Source organism: Podarcis pityusensis (assembly GCF_964106645.2).
Source record: "Podarcis pityusensis genome assembly, chromosome: 17".
NCBI lineage: Eukaryota > Metazoa > Chordata > Lepidosauria > Squamata > Lacertidae > Podarcis > Podarcis pityusensis.
In genome coordinates this window covers 39,253,549-39,259,607 of record NC_138042.1, presented here as the reverse complement: position 1 = coordinate 39,259,607, position 6,059 = coordinate 39,253,549, and positions in this window count along the sequence as shown.

The window sequence follows — 6,059 nt, the reverse complement described above, 5'->3', positions numbered from 1 at the left end:
TGGCCAGGCCCAAGTCTGCGAGATGGGGAAGGCTGGATCCTTTCAAACTGGGCATTTTTCGGGGAAGTCAGGTGACTTCTGCAAAGAGAACAGGGGACGGGGAATTCCAGATTGGGGGAAAAAGTTCAAACATTATGCAATCTTCCCTCGCCTTTTTGTTCGTCGTCATCCGTTGACCTCCAATCACTTTCCAGAAAGGGCAAAAAACAAACACACAAAACACACATGGAGAATTAGAAGCACCCAAAAGATGAAAACAGGTTTTTTATCATGTATGTTTTTTGTCACACTTATTTAGTGTCTATATGGTCACATATGTAGGTATGGCTAGAAACATATATCCTGATTACCAAGAGGAGAAACAACTTTGAGGTGTTGTTTTTTTCGCACCGTTAGAACAGTGATATTTTTCTAGGAAAAGAGGTGCCAGAACTCACTGTGAATGCCTCCCCATTCTCTTATAATGGCCATGGGGCCACGTGAGAGGTGCTGGAACTGAGTTCCAGCTGGGAAAAAAAGCCCTGCATGAGACCAAAAAGTCAAGCAATGCGAGAGACAACAGAGTCTCATGGTACTTTGAAGACCCTCCAAGTGCCCCTCATTTCCAGGGGCAGCCCTGGATTTACAGAAGCCGTTCTGGTTTCTGATTTGATCCTGGAATGTCCCACTTTTCCTTAGGTAAAGGTAAAGGGACCCCTGACCATTAGGTCCAGTCGTGGCCGACTCTGGGGTTGCGGCACTCATCTCGCTTTATTGACCAGGGAGCCAGCGTACAGCTTCCGGGTCCTGTGGCCAGCAGGACTAAGCCGCTTCTGGCGAACCAGAGCAGCGCACGGAAACGCCATTTACCTTCCCGCCGGAGTGGTACCTATTTATCTACTTGCACTTTGACGTGCTTTCGAACTGCTAGGTTGGCAGGAGCAGGGACCGAACAACGGGAGCTCACCCCATCACAGGGATTTGAACCGCTGACCTTCTGATCAGCAAGTCCTAGGCTCTGTGGTTTAACCCACAGCGCCACCTGCGTTCCTTAGGACGTCCCTATTTTCATCAGCAAAATGTTGGAGGGTATGGTAGGACGCCCCCGTTTTCTTTTTTCTACATCAGATAGGGCCTTCCATTCCAAAGTCCTTTTGTGCAGCCGAAGCACCAGTCTTTTTTATGATGACCTGGAAATAGAACTGCAGTTGTGTTTCTATATTACACCACATTTAGCTTTTTCACAATGCTACAGCCACACAGCTAAGCCAAAAAATGGGTGAATATTACTAAGTTGGAACTGGTAATGTGATAGGTTTTCAGCATGTTGACTCAGAAGTAAATTATATTCCTTTCAGAGGTAGTTCTTCCCAAGAAAGCGTGTTTAGAATGGCAGTTTTCAGTCAGCAAAGGTCTCCCCTTTGATGTGGTTTAACATAGTTCTACTTCTTCTGCGATGCTGTAGAAACTATTACTTAATTGCTCTCTTTTTAAATTGCTGGAAATTTCATGGCTGATAGAGCTGATAGCAGGGCAAAACAGTTATGCTGAAATGCATTGTTAGGTAGACGTGGAAATGAAATTTAGCCAGAGATTAGTAGCAGTCTAACAATGCCTCCAAAACATATGGAAAAAAGCAAAGTGAATGCCTTTTCCTCATTTCTACAGGAAACAGTGATAGAATGGAGTGTCAGCGGATTATCACATCCTCCAGTGTTTTGGGAGGGCAATTTGGGGTGCTCCTCCCACATTACAACCCCCATCATGGGCCTACTTGCACCTGCCACCACCCACCCGCAAGCTTGCTCACTCACTCGCCTTCACTGGTGGAGGAACGGTGGGCGGGGGGAGTGTACCGCCCCCGGCACCATCGGGGAGGGGGGTACCATCGCAGCCGGCCCCCCCGGACATGCGCGACACACCTCCACTCCCATCGTTCAGCCTGGACACTGAGGTCCAGCTCCGAGGGCCTTCTGGCGGTTCCCTCACTGTGAGAAGTGAAGCTACAGGGAACCAGGCAGAGGGCCTTCTTGGTAGTGGCACCCGCCCTGTGGAACGCTTTCCCATCAGATGTCAAGGAAATAAACCACTATCTGACTTTTAGAAGACATCTGAAAGTAGCACTGTTTAGGGACGTTTTAATGTTTGCTCTTTTATCGTGTTTTTAATGTTCTGTTGGGAGCCTCCCAGAGTGTCTGGGGAAACCCAGCCAGATGGATGGGGTATATTATTATTATTATTATTATTATTATTATTAGCTTGGCTCAGGAGTGGTGGGATTTGTAGACAAGCAACATCTGGATAGCCACAGATTGCCTAACCCTGTGAAACGTCAATCCCCAGCTCCACATATATAAGGACAGCAGGGGGCAGCAGATCACAACTTAAAGGGCACCATCTCAATGGCCCAACTGATTTTAGAGACCAACTCTCTCTCAGCATGGTCCACTGCCCCAACTTCACCGAATCTCAGCTAACAAGGTTAAGAGCTTGTTGAAATCTGTTTGCAACCCCCAAGCACAGAGTACAAGAGCTCAGTGGCGTAGCGTGGGGGGTGCCAGGGGGGCCGGCCGCACCGGGCGCAACATGGGCGGGGGGCGCGCTCGCACTAGCAGCTCTCTGCCCCTACTAAAATCCATGGGTTAGGGAGCCCGCGCTCGCTCGGCTTGGCGAGGAGGTCGCGGAAGGGGGAGAGCGAAGCCTTCTGCCGCGGGCAAAAAAAGGAGAGGAAGCCGGGTGGGCGGGCGGGCGGGCTGGCTGGCGGGGGTCTGGCTGCGCCTGCTGCTGCCGGTGCAGGGCAAGGCAAGCAGAGCGAGGAGGAGAGAGAGGGGAAGGGGGGGGGGAGCAGCTAGGAAACGCTGCGGTGTGGAGGAGGAATCAATTAAGGAGAGAAAGCGAAAAGCCTTGGAGAAAGGGAAAAAAGGAAAGAAAAGAGGCAGCTCCAGGAGAGCGCGGGGGAAAGAGAAGCCTCGCTGCTGCTGCTGCTTGGGAGAGTAAATTACTGTACTTGCCTTGCCCCGGGTTAGGGGGCGCAAATTATTTGCCTTGCCCCGGGTTAGGGGGCGCAAATTACTTGCCTTGCCCCGGGTGCTGATAACCCACGCTACGCCGCTGCAAGAGCTGGAGGGAGAAAGAGATTTGAGTCAAAGGTAACAAAAGGGTTGGGACGCTGGTGGCGCTGTGGTCTAAACTACTGAGCCTCTTGGGCTTGCCAATCAGAAGGTCGGCAGTTCGAATCCCCACGACGGGGTGAGCTCCCATTGCTCAGTCCCTGCTCCTGCCCACCTAGCAGTTCGAAAGCACGTCAAAGTGCAAATAGATAAATAGGTACTGCTCCAATGGGAAGGTAAACGGCGTTTCCGTGCACTGCTCTGGTTCACCAGAAGCGGCTTAGTCATGCTGGCCACATGACCCGGAAGCTGTCTGCGGACAAACGCCAGCTCCCTTGGCCTATAGAGTGAGATGAGCATGTAACTCCAGAGTTGTCCGCGACTGGACCTAAAGGTCGGGGTACCTTTACCTTTACAAAAGGGTTTGCTTTTCTCTGACAAATGCCAGGATTGAATTTATGTTCCATAACTACAGGTGCTTCCACACTAGGAGCAGGAGGCACCTCAAGAACCTTGTTGGTGGAACATTTATAAGAGCACCGGCGTTGAATTCCACCCTTGGTGGTTACTCCAGAGTTGGCAAGCTTTATCGACTCACTTTTTGTGATATTATAATCCAATCACTGCCTGCCTTTTATCTTCTTTGAGCCCCTTTTCAGACTGTAGAAAAGCTGGGGGTTTTTTGTGGGGGAGAGAGAACAGAACAGCAGAACAGGTACGGATTGCATTAGTCCTACTCTTCCATCTATTTTTAAAGATTTATTTTTACATGTAGCTACACTGTAACACAAATTCAGTATCAGCGCTATCATCACAGCGTACCTTTTGATCTATTTTTAAAAAATGATATATTCATGTATTAGGGCTTAAATGCATGTGTTTAGCACAAATTAAAATGTTGATTCCCACCCCCACCCCCAGTACACTCTCTCCCAGTCTTTCTGTTCAGTGCTATTTTATTGTCTCCATGGGATTTGAACACCGCTCTGAATTACAGCAGTTTTATTCAGTAGTATTGATGGATCAGACCAAGTAAAGTGCTTTAAATGCATGGTGTATATATAGCCTGAGCTTGAGTGCTGGAAGATAAGAAGAAAACATTTATTTCTCCACATCATTCGTAATTTTATAAGTTTCTGTCATGTCACTCCTTCCCCTCCTCCATGAGCCAACAAAATAAAACAACAAAAAGTCTTCATATTCTCCAGTCATTTCTTGTAGGGAAGGGGCCCAAACCTTTTGATTCTTAACAACTCTGAAAAGACAGGCAAATTATTATCTCCATATTGCAGTCTGGCAGAGGTGTGGAGATTTCTGAAGATAATTTCTTGCTTAAGACCACTCAGTGAATTCGTGGTGGTGATCTTTGAGTCAGAGTTTTTCCCAAGGTGATTGGTTGCTTTCCTAGCCACCAGATAAGACTACTTCTTCGGAACTGAGGAATATTAATTCTCTCTACACAGTCACTGGTCACAGCCTTTGTTTCCACCAGCGCTGCTGTGTTTTTAGCAGATGCACGGTCAGCAACTCATGTGCAAGTCGCCTTGAGACAGTGGTTGAGAAGGTGATTGATAAATCACTTGTAATAATAATTATGATGATGATAAACCCAACCCCTAGTACTGAAGCTTTGCCCATCAACTGCATCTTGGCTGCCGGGAAGCCTGCACCATTTGAATTCCTGCCTTCCAGGCAAGCGCTTGAAAGGTAAAGAGTAGGGGTGTGGGGTGGGGGGCCCTGAAAATCCCATTAGCAGCTCCTCCTTTCCTCCCAACTAGTTCAGGTTGTCTGGACTCTCACAGCATACTGCCTCTTATAAGTGGTATGTAAATGGCTGAAATACATAAAATTCCAGTTTCTCTAAATATATATATATATATACAGAGACTCCATCTCCTCAGAGTATTGCAAAAGAACGATGCCTTTTTTAAAAAAAAGAAATTTTATTAGAAATTTCAACACAGTGATTTTAACAAAAATACGTCATCCACATTGTTTCCCACCCCACCGGACTTCCCTCAGCTCCTTTCTCTGGTTTCTCAACACATCTTTCTGTCTGCATGTTGTAAAATTGTAAAGATCCTCAAATTATCTATCTATATATTACAATAGTTTCTGAATGTTTATTCAAACAAAAGAACGATGTCAATCAACATTTGATGATCTCCTTCTACCGGTCAACAATAGAAAGTGTCCTTTCATACTGGATCATGGTGTGGTACGCTGTTTGACATCATATGATAGGAAGCGCCTACAGAGGGTGGTGAATACAGCACAAGATATTATAGGTTGTCCCGTGAATCCGCTGGATGAAAGTGCGGAAGAATGTTGCCTCAGGAGAGTGTGGAAAATTCTCAGGGATGATTCACACCCTGGCCGGCACTTTCTTGATCTCCTGCCCTCAGGCAGAAGACATAGAAGCATGATTATTCGCACCAACAGGGTAAAGAACAGCTTCTATCCGTGGGCTGTTAGGCTGCTGAATGAAAAGATAACAACAGGGCAACTGAATTTCGGGTTTGGTGGGTGTGCGTCAGTAAACGAGGGGAATTAAGACTAAGAGAGCTGAGTGGGGGGTGCTCGTGTAATCTCACTGTATACAAGTTGTACAAGTGACAATAAAGTATTTTTTAAAAAATACAGTCTGCCTTGGTAAAGGAGAAAATTGAGTTCTCCTGAAAATTCTGTTTGCCGAACGTTCCAAACGGCCAGTAGCCTGGAGTTATGATTTGTGCTGTTGTGAACGTTCAAAACAAGCTGCATTCTAACTGCCAAGGAACTGAAAGGAGCTCCAGTTGCTACAGTTACCAGATCAGACGAGCGCCGGTCTTTTCAGATCTTTTAGGTCAGACACAAGTAAGGAAGAACTGGAAAAAGCCCTTGAGTACTAGAGTCCAGTTGAAGAACCCAGGGTAGGATACAACAGGAATAAAACAATAATTTGAATGGAATGTACATAAGAGCAACAAA